Below are 15,071 nucleotides of genomic sequence, written 5' to 3'. Positions count from 1 at the left end.
TCACACAAATAGAGCCTTGATTGATATTATAAGGAGTATATAAGGAGGAATTGATCATGCATATATATATTTGACGTGTCATATGGTTGTTAAGTTTGTGGCAAGTCGTGATAAGATGATTTTGCCATTATCACATAGTTATCTATATTGTGGCAATGTGCATTATTGTTGTTGATTGGACCATTATCATGTAGTTGTCTATATTGTGGCAACGTGTCTCATAATATAAATATGTGAAAGATTTGATAGTAAAATGATGGTGAATTTGTAATACAAGTGTTATGTATGATATTATGAAAATGAGTTTATTTATAAAGGTAGCCTCTTGTGTCATGTGTAATCTCATATTTTTAGGTGCTTTAAATCAATTGATATGCAATTCCATAGGATAGGCATACCTTGGTTATTGAGTGGCTAGATTCACCCCTCTCTTTCAATACTTTACAGGCTTTAGTTCTAGTGTAAAAAAGGGAAAGACTTCAGAGGCTTAGGAATTCATGAAATTCCTATTGTAAAACCTCCTTATCATATTTATTTTATGTAATACATTGAATATTGCTAATTAAGATGCATTTTGTGTACACTTGTATTATATTGTTGATGAATTTGAGATGCCTTAGAATGTCGTATGTAAGATGTTAAAGTATTGATAGAACTAAAATACTAGTGCAAGTGTAGGGATGTTGATTTGATCATAAATATAAATGTTGATGGTAAAATATAATGCTGAAACCCCCTTCTTCTTTTTATTAAAGGGGTTGAAGAGTGAAATTTTGATATTGTTGAGTATGTGTACATGTGGTGTAACATCTTAAATTTCATTCCAAAGAAACTTGTTGCTAATTAGGGATAGATTAGTAATTAATGGACTGATTATAGTTTTAGATGTTAGACTAATGTATGATGTTGGTTCGTTGGTATGGTTATAAGATTGGATGATAGAATGCAACTCAAGACATAATGCATAAGCACTTGTGAGAATAGCCTCACTGTACCACGTGCTGTGGCAGCTGGCATAGATTTTTACTTAAAGGCTACATTTCTATGTTGTGAAATTAAAAGGAAGAGAGAGGAAAAATTTATCTAGAGAGGAGAGGGATCTTAGCTCTGCTAGGGCTTAGATTATTCAGCGATTGGAGTTTGCTTCAACTAGTGACCTATCAGGTAAGTATTGTACAGCCCTATGCTATATTTCTACCTAAATTTCTTTAAATTTGGTCTATAGAAAAATTGAATCAGGATGTTTTAAGGAATTAAAATCTAAGGGAAAGGTTTAAAAAGGGCTTTTGCACTTGAAATTAATGTTTTATGACTGGTCCAAAGTTTAATGGTTGAAGTTTAAGGATATAGGCTTAATTACCCTAATTTGATAGGTTAAAAATAAAGAAAATTGATAAATAAGTGAGTTAAGAGGGAGTTTTAGTCATTTGAGTAGCCTAATGATAAATGACTGTAGAGAAAGGATTATATGAATTCAAAAGGCTTTAATTGAGTTGTTTTATGCAATAAGGAATTTGGCTCAGCCAAATTTATGTCTATGCTAAATATTGGGAAATTGATTAAGGAATGTTTCTTATGTAGATTAAGCATTGAGCAATTACTTATAGGAATCTACACCTTTTAGAGTTGGCTATAAGGATGATAACCCTTGATAGTAAGGGTAAAAGGTAACTGGTAGAGTAAACCTTTTACTTGTTAGTTTGTGAAATTATTTACAAGTATTTTGTATAACTATATACATTATGATTTATGAACTGATAGAGTAGCAAAAGATTGCAAAAGAGTTATGCATGCGGGTGTGTAAGTGATGCTTGAAATGTATGAAAAGTAACATATGCATAGACATGTGCATTTACATCCATGAGTATACCCTAGACTAAGGTAAGGGGTCATGGCCCTATTCTATCCAAGGCTAAGAAGCTTAGAAGTTCTTGATTGTAGAGCTTGCTCTGTCAGGAAAGACCTAGGAGAATGATCCATGAGTGTACCCACAATTAGGGTAGGGGGTCACGATGCTACTTTATGTAAGATTAGGAAGTCCTAACAATCCAAGCATTGAGAATGCTTTCTTAGGTGTGACTCAAGAGACCATATATATTGATGATTCCCAAACTAAGGCAATGGTTTAGTAGACCCTATTTTGTGTAAGGTTGGAACTCTTAGTTCAAGCAAAAAGCTTGATTCGCTAAGGGCAATTCAGAGTGAATGAGCATAGTTGTGATTATAAAGGATGTCTTGTGAATGCATGCTTATATTGTTTTATTAAATAATGCCACTTTGTCTCTTGTTTGTGATTTTATTGACTAACTAGTATTTGGGGTGTATCCAAGTTAATGGGACATATATCTCACTTTATTACCTTTGTATATAGGTGAAGAGAGCACGAGAAGGTCACAAAAGGAAATGAGGAAAGAGTAGCCATAGTTGGTAGTGGTATGATCACTTTTGTGTAATGAATGCATAAATGTGTTGTTAAATATTTAAGTTGCTAACTAGGCTGCATAAGTTTATATGAATGTGAATATGTGATTATATTGTTGAGAACTTGCTTGTATATTTTGTAAGCATCTCGCCAAGTGTATCACAATAGTGGATACATAGGTTGGCTTGGATGCTAATCAAGCAAGTGTGTTTTATATTATATAAGTTGTTCCACTAGTTTATATGTGAAAGTGATGTGATGAAATGTGTTATGTGTGGATCTTGAACAAATGGTGAGGCTTGGCCCTATTTATATGAGTCAAGTGTAATTGTGATTCCATTCTCGACCATATGTTAAAGCTTAGCTAGATATGAGGAAATTGGATGATTGAAAGTGGAACAAGTCTATGTGTGTGTGTAATTTTATATGTATTGTGCCTCATATAAGCCTACAAGTGTGTGATGTGGTGTTGAGAGGTCAAATTGAGTATTTGATGTGATATATATGATATATTATGTTAATCAGGTGCATTTAGTCCCATTAGACTTAGTTTAAGGCCCAGGGTAGTCTAATGAAACAAGAAATGGGAATTGAACATTTAGGGTGCCATTTTTTAAAGGAAAAATAACTTTTTGCACTTATGTGTCCAATTTTAGATTGGACCGTTAGATCATGTCCAAGCTTATCCCATTAGATAGAATATGTTATATGCTTCATGTGGGCACTTGAATCACTCTAATCAAATATCGAGTGTGAAAATGGCACATGATAGAAGTTTGTATCAGCTAGCTAATAGTAGAATTGATACATGTATTGTAGCACATGGTATACAAGCTGTGGTGCATGTCATAAAACTAGAGCTCCTTGCTCTATGCCACATTTCGAATCACATGTGGTATTAGCCACGGCGCATGGCCCTTTTTTAGAGAAATTGGTTGTTCTTTCTTTGAGTCATAAGATTATATCGACGCTTCCATTTCCCCTCTTATTTGAACATACTTTTATGAAGTCAGGATCCTACATTTTGAAAATAAATAAAGGGTTACTACTTTAATATTATATTGTTATTTTATGTTAATGTGTGTAAAGAATGGTAAAGTCTGGATTAATTAGGGGTCTTTACATGTGGTGTGATGTATAGTTAGTCCTAAGTCTTTTGAGTGTGTTCTTAGTGGTAGGAATTTCTTTTAGCACATTTGTGAGGTTTTAGAACCCTTAAGTTATAAAAGATAGTCAAAATGTGTTTGGGTATTCATCTTTTTTGTGTCACAAAATTTGGAAGTAAAATTATGCCATTAGCTAGTTTATAAAAAATATTTTTGTTCACGCCTAGATCACCTCATTTGAATATCGAACAAAGAAATAGGGCATGTCAAAAGCTACCCAAGTTGCTATCAAATTATAGTAGAATTGCTATCTAATATGTGCAACACACCGCAACGCTTGGCATAGAGCAAGACTGCTATGGCACATGTGCACATGCTGCAGTGTACTACCCTATTTCTCTTTCCTTAACATTTTTCAAACAAGTTTAAAATCTTTTCAGTCCTACAAGGTATCCCATGCTTCTAAAACAATATCTTACTTTGATTAGAAGTTTAATAAATGATTTTTGATTTATTTTAAACTATAAAAATGTGGGATCCCTTTTCTATAAATTACAAACTTAGCAATTCTTGTTATTAGATGCTTAATTACCTTAAATTTGCAGAGTTAATTGTAATTAAGTATTTGGAGATTTTACAACTTAGTATCAATTTCATAATGAGAACTTACTTGAATGAGAGAAATAGAAGTAAAGACATAGCACTGTATTATAGTTCATGCCTGGACATCTTTGTGTCCATGCTTGATTGGCAAGGTAATATGTGGAAATATCTTGGTTGAGCTTTTATAACTTGATTCAAGCTTGGATGTTATTTTCACCATGCTTGATTGACCCTAAATGTCAACTTTATATATGTCTAAGAAGCAATCCATGCTTAGATTTTAAAAAATACATGCTTGAAATAATGAATTAATTATTAAACTTTAAGCTAGACTTAGAGTGAGTCATTGTACTAAACAAGCTATTCAAGCTTGGTTTAGAGACTACTCAAGCATGATTCATATCATAGAGAGGCAAGGTGCCTCTATACACTCATTCATGCTTGATACATAAATTACCTACATGTATTTAGGCTTACAAAGAAGCTGGTTCATTAAACACAACATACACACTTGAACCTTAAATGGTCCACGCTTCAATAATTAAGAGGTGATAAGTGAGCTAAAGTGAAGAGAGCTCATCCAAGCTTGGATCACTCTTTTCTATGCACGAATGAGAGTTTTGACAACATTTAATATACTTTGTGGAAAAAATGCTTTCTTTATCTTTGATCACTTTATCACATCTCTAACGGCTATAATCTTCCTCCTAAAGGTTCCATGTAATGCCCTTCTGACATTACGGATCGATACGTTTATTCTTACAAGTTTAATGCTAAAAACTTAAAGAGAATGGGATCCCACCTAAAATCTTTTAAAGAAAAAAACTATTTCAAAAAGATTAAAAGTTGTTTTTACACAATAAAAGCAAGGATCACAAGTACAAAGCACAAGAAGAAAATAGGAGTGAAACATCAATTTCAGGCTGAACTAGGCCATATACCATGGCATATGCGCCGAGGTGCACACATTAGATTTTGCTATCAAAAAAGCACATTTCATGTGAACATCCGACATACATTGTTTTCGCAACCAATGTTCGATTGGGGTGATTCAAGAGTCCATACAAAGTTTATATCAAAATCAAGCTAATGACACTGGCTCTATTAAAATCTAATATTTCATTTGAAAATCAAAAACTAAAATTTGAAATGATCATTTTAGGTTATTTGCACAATCAATCTCAGACCAAGTATCATTGGCCATATCTATGGCCTTCAGCACATCCAATAGAACATTGAACAGCTGGTTAACAAGTTATACACAATATTACACATACACATGAATTTGGCTACTAAATTGCCCATTATACTCACTTAGGCAAATAGCACATCTATATGTATTTTTGCCCACATGGCCAAATTGTGCCAGTTTTGGTTAGTTTAATTGATTAACTAAACTATGCCATTTGTGTATAGATTTGCATATTGTGCATGTAAGTTAAGAAAGGAAGCTTATAAAGAGCTATAGTAGTCATTGAAATTCACAGGTAATCTTTCTTGTGATAGAAAGATTGAGGTAACTGAATAACTTACTCTGTTTGACTATTTATTGTAATTGTGTGTGAGTATGCTATCTATTGCATGAAACTATTTTAAACTAAGCATGTTTTATGGCATTGTATGGTTATTGAATGAAAATGAACTTTGATTGAATAAACAAGTAAAATTGTACAGTTACGTATATATATTCGTGTGTGTGTGTGTAGGGATAGTCATTAGTATAAAAATGACTTTTTACAGTGGTTACAAATGACTTTTTATAGAGGTTAAAGAGGCGATGTTGTTCCAGGGGTGTAGAAAGTCCCATTGTTCTACATCAATTATAAACCTAATATAAAAAATAAAATTTTTATGTCGGCTATAAAGCCAGTGTTGAAATTTATATACAAGAAAATAAAAAAAATTACTTGAAACTTTTTACATTGGTTATGGTAATAATTAATGTTAAAACTAATTAACATCGGTTGGACTGCCAACCAATGTAAACAGTTAGACTGCCAACCGACATAAAATCTAGGCCAACTGATGTAAAAACTCTAGATTTTACATTAGTTATTACCATAATTGATATAAAAAATGTTATATTCTACAATGGTTATAGTAATAACCGATGTAAAAAGTATTTAATTTTTTATACTGTATTTATTTTATCAATTTTACCCATTCCTGTGCATAAAAATTGCCAAAGCCAAATTAGACAACTTAATTCATTTACACTTGTTTATCAAGTATTTATCAACTATACGAAACTATTTAACTATTAAAAAAACTAACAATTGTCTAAATTGTGTTAACTATCAAAATTAAAACTTGTTTAAAACTAACAAAAAACCTCACAAGTTCTCCACAAAATAGGCTGCCCAACGTATGTAGATGTCTTCAATTTCAACTTCAGGAAATGCATCTAAATTGTTGAACATCTAAAATTTGATTCACAAAATTGGTGTATTAATCAATCTCAAATAACATAATAAAATAAGACTTTTAAATATATATTTTTCTCTTTTATAAATTCGATCCTATCCAATGTAATGATATTGAGCATGTCTCTCATGACATATAGACCGCACAAGTTTGTTCTCACCAGTTGTCTGTAACTCTGTATAAGAATAAATCATAAAAAATTAGTAAGAAATCTTAATAATTAAATATATTAATAAAGTATAGCATCACCTTTGGCTCGATCCACGTGGGATCCTTGAGCTCATATCCATGCTTTTGTAAGACTACATTTTGATATGTTCTCATTGCCCTATAATTAAGATCACCAAGTTAGTAAATAATATATTAAAAAAATAAATTAAATAGTTTAGTAAAAGTATTCTTACAAGTCTATCATCTTCTTCATTTCTTTCCTAAGTTTGTAATTGAGGGAATATAAAAAGATGACAGTGTTGCTCTTCATTGAAAGAACAAATAACTGCCAATGCTCCCTGCTAAATATGATACAAGTTAAAGTAAATCCATATTGAAAAAAAAATATTAATTATAAATTGATCCTTATGAGTGCACATATGGAGCCATAAAAAGTCCATTTTGACTTCACATATTCTTTGTTAGAGGTATTCAGCCCTTAACTCTGGAGTATTACATTTCTTTATCACGTGAAGAGGGCAAAGGAATCAAAACTTATCACCTTTTCTTGATGTAATGCACAAATAATGAAGGTACCTACAACAATGCAATTATATTAGTTTACTAAACTTGATGGTTAAGTTTACTTACAACAATGCAATTATATTAAAGAAAAACATACTTACATCATAAATAGTTCAGTGTGTGGTGTGGTAAGTTGATTATTCAACAGAAGTTGAACCAAATCTTCTCATTCAATTGTCACTATCATGTCTTTCTTAGCCACAACCTCCGGATCCATTTCTAAATTCTTGAATTTGAATGATGAATCATATGCCATTAAGATCATTCGCTGAAGTGGAGTCAATGAGGGTTATGGAAGTTTTGGAGATTCGGTGAGGAAAGCTTCTACATAATAAAAAGGCAAGAAATAGCTAATAAAAACATATATTAGGAAGCTACATAATAAAAATTCATGAAATTTCGTACCACAGCTTGAAGCATATTCATAAGTTCTTGGGCCATAGGATAAAATTGCCAACAGCTTCAACCATAGTCTTCACCTTATCAGTTGGGAATGGAACCAATGCATCTGGCACTTTTGGATTTACAACCACCACTCTCACTTGATCATCTTGAATTTTCTTACGGTGGATGGTTGACCTCAAGCTATAGATGCTACCAAGAGCAACCAAGCGTCTATCAGGATCTTCTAGAAATATCTCATAAGATTCACTAATATTGTCACCAAAAGGATCCTCTGACACACGCTCAAGAACATTACTCCTTTTTGTACTATGAAATCCAAGAGACATATAAACTGGTTCAACAGTTGACTCTTGCCGTGAGCTCATCATGCTCATCATCTCCTCCTTTATTTACTCTTTCATTTATAGAAGCTGAGCTGCAAATGAAGCTTCAAACTCATCCTTAGTCTGCTGCCTCACAGTGGATATCAATGTATCAAGCTCTTCTCTAGTCACTATACCTCCTAAATTGAGTTATGCAGGTGCTCTAGAGTAGTCCTTAATGCCTATACCATATCCAACGCCCCTCACACAACCCGAATGCTCTGGTTTGCCTGTAGCAACTACTAAGATATCACTTTTTCCCTCTGGAATGAAGCTTCCTTAGGCTTATTGCTCTTTAAAAGAATCTTGCAACATAAAAATAATAATATTAATTAATAATCTATACAATTGTATAGAAATTTAAATGTACAAGGAATAATAATTTTACTTACAATCCTCTCAGCAATCTTATGTGCTGTCTCACTTGTATAGCCTCTTTTCTTGTACTGATGTCCATATCTCCATTTCTCCTCTCGGGAGACAGGTGATGGTGGAGAAAGGAGGATGGAAGGATCAGACTTAGCTTATTCTTCTATCTTCTTCTGTTTTTTTGCCATCAATATATCATTAGCTCCAGCATAACCTGCACGAGACAGGGTGTGGGGGCATTGATTCTGTCGAGCAATTTCTCACCCTTTAGCTCATTTTTCCTATTAATAAATTGAATTTTAGATTTTATAGTTGAAGTAAATCTAAATAAAACTTAAATCAATTAAAAATCAATGGACTAGAGCTTTTTTAGAAGTCTGAGTCCTGATAAATTCTTCCCAAGTATCTTCATCAAGGAACTGGTATGTATCAAGAGGATTGAGATGAGCCTGACCCTCTGGCACCTCGACAAAGACATATCTTCTCGCAAGATTAGTCTTAAATTTTCTCCAATATGTTCCACAGTAAGAAATCAACTTGTGTTGACAATCTTGATTAGATGGAACATCATATGTGAGCTACAATAAAGACATAAGATAATAATCAATAATTTCCCAATAATATATAACCAATTTCAACTCTTTCACAGATACAAGCTTCATAATATTTGAAGAATACCATGAAGAAACTTTAATTCCATATAAACACTCACAAAAACTTGTTTTCTCAGATTTGCACAATGTATGAAAGGCTGGGGCATAATAAGTTCATTTACCTTCTGGTTTTGGGTGTAAGTTTTCCCGTATTCCCATTTCTTTCAAATCCAATCTTGCATTCACACCATCCTTAGTCTTACCTGGTATGTTTAAAAGCATTTCAATAATACTATCACACACATTTTTTTTCACGTGCATAACATCAATACAATGCCTCATTTCAAGATTGCACCAATATGGGAGGTCAAAAAAGATAGACCTTTTTTTTTATATGCTTTTTGCACCAATATTCTTTTTAGTATTACCGAAGACAATATTAATTTTTTTCACATGTTTATACACTTGATCCTTAGTTAGAGCATCCAGAGCATCATTGTGCTCTTGGTGACCATGAAAAGCTTTCTTTAATTTATGATATTGGTGATCTCGTCTAAGAAACCTTCGACAGCCAAGGTAGATTGTCTTCCTTTCATGTTGAAGTTGATGGTAGTTTGTGTTTTCTTCACAAATTGGACAAGCTTTATGACCTTTCACACTATAACCAGATAAATTTTCATATGCAGGAAAATCATTTATAGTATAAAAGATCATAGCACGTAACTTAAAATTCTCCTTCTGATTTGCATCAAACACTTCCACACTTACCTCCCATAACACTTTCAAATCTTCAATTAGAGGTCTTAAGTAAATATCAATATCATTTCCAGGTTGTTTTAGTCCCAAAATCAACATGGATAGCATCATGTACTTCCGTTCCATGCACAACCTAGGTGATAAATTGTAAATCACTAAAAGAACAGGCCATGAACTATGTATACTATTAAGACTACCATAAGGATTCATTCTATCGATAGAAAGTCCAAGCCTCAAGTTCCTTGGCTCATTGCCAAATTCAGAAAATAATTGATCAATTTTCTTCCATTCAAGATAATTAGCTAGATGTCAAACTTTTCCATCTGATATACTCTCATTTGCATGCCACATCAAGTTCTTTGCATCATTAGCATTTACAAACAAAAGCTTGAACCTTGGTATAATTAGAAGATACCATAAGACCCTTGTAGGAGCCCCCTTCTCTTTATACTATGGTGCCTAATATTTCGAACACTTCTCTTCCCTTTCAAGCTCTTTTTTTGTACAACACACAATCATTAGGACATGCGTGTATTTTTTTATACTTCATACCAATTGGACACAAGATCTTCTTGGCATCATAATAATAATTTAGTAGTACATTGCCTTTCGAAAACATTATTTGAAGTAACTCTAGCAACCATGTGGAACTTTAGTCACTCCACCCAGCTCTTACTTTTAAGGTAACCAGTTTTAACACCCCAAATAACAAACTAAAATCATTCCACCCCGAGTATAAAGGCTTCTCTGTATTAGTGCACAAGTTATCATACACATGTGCTCATTCAAAAGCCTCTTCCCTAACATCATGGATCATGTCCTCTAACCGATCCTCATTCATTTCTACTTCATCATCAAGCTTATCTACTTCCATATATTGAGATATGTTATTATAATTTTTCAATCGTTTACCATGCTAAATCCATATTGTATAATTCTTGCAAATCCTATCACAACCCAAGTGCTCTCTTATTTCAGCAACACCTAGTCTCCTCTCATTCAAACAATTGACATAAGGACAATAGAACCTTTTACTACTGTCAACAATAACATTTTGCTTAGCAAATTCTAAAAATTCTTTCAGCCCATTATCATACTTGCTACTCGTTTTCCTAGCATTCATCCAACTATGATCCATGTGTCACCTCCTAAAGAATATAACTAATGTTATTACCTTTAAACTATTTCAAGAAACTAAATTCCTAATTAACTTAAGATTTGGAAAAATTTTAGCAGAGTCTCCCTTGAAAATTGGATCTCTTAAGACTTTTAAAAAAAATTTACAAGAGAAAATTGACAATTTAAAACCATATAAATGATCACATGCAATAACCTGAGGCTTACTAAATCCACTAAGAGCACTCCCAACAATAATCGATATCATTAAAAACTAAATTTCAACAATTTAGAGGAAAGAATGAATTTAAAAATTTTTTTGACAAAGTCTCCCCTAAAAATTAGACTTCCCTAAAGTTTTAAAAAATTTTACATGAGAAAATTAACAATTTTAAACCAAATAAATGATCACATGCAACAACCTGAGGCCTTATGAAGCCACTGACAGCACTCCTAACAACAATCAATATTATTAAAAACTAAATTTCAATAATTTCGAGGAAAGAATGAATTTAAAAAAACTTTCGACAAAGTCTCCCCTAAAAATTAGACTTTCCCAAAGTTTTAGAAAATTTTACATGAGAAAATTAACAATTTTAAACCAAATAAATGATCACATGCAACAACCTGAGGCCTTATGAAGCCACTGACAGCACTCCTAACAACAATCAATATTATTAAAAACTAAATTTCAGCAATTTAGAGGAAAGAATGAATTTAAAAAAACTTTCAACAAAGTCTCCCCTAAAAATTAGACTTTCCCAAAGTTTTAGAAAATTTTACATGAGAAAATTAACAATTTTAAACCAAATAAATGATCACATGCAATAACCTGAGGCCTTATGAAGCCACTGACATCACTCCTAACAACAATCAATATTATTAAAAACTAGATTTCAGTAATTTAGAGGAAAGAATGAATTTAAAAAAACTTTCGACAAAGTCTCCCCTAAAATTTAGACTTCCCCAAAGTTTTAGTAAATTTTACATGAGAAAATTAACAATTTTAAACCAAATAAATGATCACATGCAACAACCTGAGGCCTTATGAAGCCACTGACAGCACTCCTAACAACAATCAATATTATTAAAAACTAAATTTCAATAATTTAGAGGAAAGAATGTATTTAAAAAAACTTTCGACAAAGTCTCCCCTAAAAATTAGACTTTCCCAAAGTTTTAGAAAATTTTACAAGAGAAAATTAACAATTTTAAACTAAATAAATGATCACATGCAACAATCTGAGGCCTTATAAAGCCACTGACAGCACTCCTAACAACAATCAATATTATTAAAAACTAAATTTCAACAATTTAGAGGAAAGAATGAATTTAAAAAAACTTTCAACAAAGTCTCCCCTAAAAATTAGACTTCCCCAAAGTTTTAGAAAATTTTACATGAGAAAATTAACAATTTTAAATCAAATAAATGATCACATGCAACAACCTGAGGCCCTATGAAGCCAGTGACAGCACTCCTAACAATAATCAATATTATTAAAAACTAAATTTCAGCAATTTAGAGGAAAGAATGAATTTAAAAAAATTTCGACAAAGTCTCCCCTAAAAATTAGACTTCCCCAAAGTTTTAGAAAATTTTGCATGAAAAAATTAACAATTTTAAACCAAATAAATGATCACATGCAACAACCTGAGGCCTTATGAAGCCACTGACATCACTCCTAACAACAATCAATATTATTAAAAACTACATTTTAGCAATTTAGAGAAAAGAATGAATTTAAAAAAACTTTCGATAAAGTCTCCCCTAAAAATTAGACTTCGCCAACGTTTTAGAAAATTTTACATGAGAAAATTAACAATTTTAAACCAAATAAATGATCACATGCAACAACCTGAGGCCTTATGAAGCCACTGACAGCACTCCTAACAACAATCAATATTATTAAAAACTAAATTTCAGCAATTTAGAGGAAAGAATGAATTTAAAAAACTTCCGACAAAGTCTCCCCTAAAAATTAGACTTCCCCAAAGTTTTAGAAAATTTTACATGAGAAAATTAACAATTTTAAACCAAATAAATGATCACATGCAACAACCTGAGGCCTTATAAAGCCATTAATAACACTCCTAACAACAATCAATATCATTAAAAACTTAATTTAAGCATTATAAAATCTAAAAATTCATATTCACAAAAATTAGAAGACATATTTAGGTGGCGGTAGTTGTAGCAAAGGCTTAATACTAAGAGAGAGCGGCGGGATGAAGGAGTGGTGGCAGATAGATGTGCAGAGGCACTTGAGGAGGGGAGAGTAGAGGGAGAGAGGTAGGAAAAAGGGGGCGTTAGGATGGGGAGTAGCCAAGAGGGAGGGGGGAGGTAAAGGGAGGGGGCACTAGGACAAGCGGTAGCCGAGGGGGAGGGGCTGTAGAGGGGGAGAGGGACACTAGGAAGAGTAGTAGCTAAGGGGAAGAGGGTACGGAGGGGGAGGCAAACGCAAACGCAAAAGGGGAGGGAGAGGGCAGGCAGCAAAAGGAAGGGGGAGGAGTGTTAGGAAGGAAGGGGCGGCGAAAGGGAGGGGGAGGTAGAGAGGGAGGGGAAGTGGGCCAACAAGAGGGACGGGGAGGGGGAGGGTAGGCAGTAAGAGGGAGGGGGAGTGTCAAGGGGACACCAAAAAGGGAAAGGGGAGAAAATGAAGGAGGAAATGAGAGAAAGGGAAGAGGTCGAAGCAGAGCAAATAAAGGGGAAGGAGACAATCTAAGTTTGTGCAGGAAGAAAGGGGAGGGTAATTTAAAAAAATTTCTACACCAAGTGAAGGGCCACTTGATGTAGAAAATGTATATTCTACATCCGTAGACCTTTACTCAGTGTAGAAAATATATTTTCTACATCGGGTAGACTCACCCAATATAAATATACATTTTTTACATTAGGTGGCCCTCCACCCAATGAGAAAATGCACTTTCTACAATAGGTGGTATCATCCGATGTAGAAAGTTAATTTTCTACATTGGTGTCTACTTGATGCAAAAAATGCACTTTCTACACTGAATGGCGCCACCTGTTGTAGAAAGTACATTTTTTGCATCGGGTGGAGGTCCACTCGATATAAAAATTGTCAAATACTTCAACATAATTACAAAAATACCACTGCCTTAACTTTTTACACTGTTTTCCTTCTAACTGATGTAAAAGGTACCGCATAAAGTTTATATTTTCCAATAATGAGTGGTTATTGGGAACTTGTGATTAGTTCAAAAGGTATGATCGTAGGGGTAGGACTTTACATGTATGGAGATGTAATGATAAAACCATATGGCATCATTCTCTTTAGTGTTTGATGAGGTGTGGTGTTTGAGAATTATATCTCCTTAGTGCCTGTTGAGGTGTGGTGTTAGAAATTATCTCCTTAGTACCTATTAAGGTCTGGTATTAGAGATTAGGACTTCTTAATATCAATGTGATGCAAAGTTAGAGTCAACAACACCCAAGTGTGTATTAGGAGAAACCATAGTTTGAAATTGTGATAGAACACCTTTAGCCAGGTAATTCTGCCACTAAAGGTGAGCTTTGGGCTAATAAGACTATATATTGTTCTAAAGATGGCCTATGGTTTTAAGCTGGAGTAATTTAGAAGTTCAGTTAGTAGTAGTCATGCTATATATGTGGAAACGTGGTAAAAAGTGGTAAAAGTGGTGAATTTGACATATGTTGTGATTTGAAGAGAAATATATGTTTAATGGTATATGCTATGATTTCTTATAGCTGTATGTGATAGTTGACAGTAGTGAGTTATTTTGTTGCTGGGATTTTTATCTCACCCCAATGGCTACATTTTTATAAGGCAAAGCAGTGAGTTAGGCAAGGGAAAAGAGTCTGGACTAGCATAGTAGTGTTATGGTCATGGAGACTCTTGAGTTTAGTGTAATGAACTAACCTAATGTGAATGTTGTATATATAATTTGCCATAGGGAATTGTATGCATATTTTGGTTGTGAAATGTGGGAAATTATAGTGATTTTTGTGAATCTGAGCTCTTACATGTAAATATGTGGTCAAATGATTAATTGGGGCAAAAATTTAGTTGCAAATATGTTGTATATATTAAAGTGGTGATTTATAACGAATTTATGGTGAAAATGACCAAACTGGTATGTTTGGTGTAATATTATGAAATGTGAAAAGTGGCTGTTGAATGGCCAAATTGTGATATATGTG

The sequence above is a fragment of the Prosopis cineraria genome, unplaced genomic scaffold, assembly GCF_029017545.1.
Source record: "Prosopis cineraria cultivar Desert tree isolate PC_DT_omini unplaced genomic scaffold, ASM2901754v1 PC9, whole genome shotgun sequence".
NCBI lineage: Eukaryota > Viridiplantae > Streptophyta > Magnoliopsida > Fabales > Fabaceae > Prosopis > Prosopis cineraria.
This window is presented reverse-complemented; position numbering follows the sequence as displayed.